Here is a 2,276-nt window from a genome sequence, read left to right on the forward strand (position 1 = left end):
AGTCGTGGTCCGGTAATCTTGAGGATGGACTGTATTTATTTAGTAGTAATTGCTTGTATTTCGACTTGAATGTGGACATGCTCGTCGACTGTCGGATGGCCGGCGGGATACTGTTCCACACATCAGGTCCGGCATATTTGATGGAGCGATGATCTTTTCGGTCGATCATATGATATTTGGACGACGTGGACGCGCGAGAGCAACGAGAACGAGAATGATTCTGAATCAAAACGCAAGCACACTATTCGCTTCCGCCACTAGACCGAATTGCAGGTGTTTATCTGTTTAATCGACCGACGACCCTAGTGTACAGTACAAAGTCATTTGGACACCCCAGTATCTGTTGATTGCGTCGCATTGTTTCTTTTGTAGAGGATGGTGTGCATTGTGCTCTTTGTACGGATGGCAAATCAGCCTGCAGTATAGCTACGGTATAGTTGGGTTCATGCAACCATTTGTATGAAATGTGCCAAATGGCAAAATATCAACTGATCTGCCAAACATTTTATATGCATCTCGCTTTGATTACGGTTTTAAATCTTGTGCTGCATGAGTCTCGAGTAATTTCTGGCTTCTTTGACACGCTTCATCGAATTTACCAATCCCGTCCCATTTAACGGTGAATCGGTAGTTAATCGTTAAAAGAACTGTTACGTTTGTAAAGCCGTACAATATAGGAATGGGGTTTAAATGATGTACAATATCATGCTGCTGGTGGTGTACAATATCATGTTAAACCTCTCGATTTTTGTGATTTTTATCCAGTTGAGCAAAATACCCTGTGCCTACAACTTCTAGAAGCTGAAAACCGCAGTTTCACCTTACCGTGTTGACCTGAATCATGGGTCTAACTTAAGAAAATGAGGGAAACTCCACAAAATAAAGCAAAGGTTGAGCGCATCGGTTGTACGTAAACTCAGATCGCATTTTCTGGTGGAGTTCCGTCGTGTTCACATATCAGCTTGATAACAACGCTGTTGTAGGGGAAGAAGTCTATATAGAGCTAGCATGAATGTCTTTATTTTCCATATTTATAACTTTTTTTCATTTCTTTATAGCGTGGTTGACGCTGTGAAAGCTGAAAGATACAATGTAAATCTCGCGTGGCAAATTGATCTCGCGTGCCAGGGATTGCCGACTCCCGATCTAGTTGTCTATATAACCTTCCGCAGGCTCGACACCGCGAACCTGGTGAATAACGAAACGTTTTGTATAAGTCATTGTCCAGAGATTAAATTAGCTTTGCGTTAAGAATGTGACGTCCCAGGACCACACGCCTCTAATAGTCGACTCGTCGCACGTGCGTTACTGTGGTGGTCCAAGACCTGCAGCGTGCAGGCTTCGGACCCAATATAGAATTGTGTTTGGAATATTCCAGTCCAACAGTGATAGCTGATTGCCATGTTAGAAAAACGGTGGTATGTTCTAAAAAAATAATATGTCACTCCTATACCTAGCGCCACGTGACCACGGCATCACTGTATCCAGTTGAATATCATGATCATATCGCCATAATTATGTCTGTGTTACAAAACTTACAATGTCGTGTATACTTTTGTGTATATACTGGTCGAAGTTTCACAAACTTATTTTTCACACCACGCAGCGCCGTTACAGTATACGGTATGTACTCGATACATTTATGCATGACACACGGTTGTCAAAATGTTCCTAAAAGCATGTACGATATGCTATAGGCTAATTGTGGTACAGCGTAACTCAGATGTCGCCGAATGAATCTTCGTAGGGATCTCTATCTGAGCAGCTTATAATCAGAGTTTCCTTATGATAGCGATAACCCTGTGCGAGCCGTGAGAAACTCGATGCGACAAAGGTAGATCATTGAGCGTTCCATGAAGTGAAATCTACCCCAGCCTAATGGGAATAGTTCGGATAGACTTCCCTCGCCAAAACTTCCTCACATGAAAGACAGCCGCTTGGTTTCTGTGCCATTTATATTGTCGCTGCTTTGTCATTGACCAAGGTAGAGCTTTGATGTCGCGATGTAGTCAAATGCACAATGGCACATTTAAATTTTCACGCTGCCAGACTCCGGTTCGTGTAGGAAATGGCCTAATGCACACCGAAGCCGTTTGACGACTGTCTCCGAGAGAAAGGGGGACGGCGTTTTAAAGCGAAAAGCATCAAGGTCGTAACACGCACTCCATAAATATCTGTAAATTGATGCAAGGCGCATAGTAGGAATTTTTGCCGCAGTGCAGTAACGACCCGTTTGTTTGTACTTGGAGTTTAGCGGCAGTGCAATATGCAAGATG

The sequence above is a fragment of the Botryllus schlosseri genome, chromosome 15, assembly GCF_051294905.1.
Source record: "Botryllus schlosseri isolate E-star chromosome 15, Bs_hap1, whole genome shotgun sequence".
Lineage (NCBI taxonomy): Eukaryota > Metazoa > Chordata > Ascidiacea > Stolidobranchia > Styelidae > Botryllus > Botryllus schlosseri.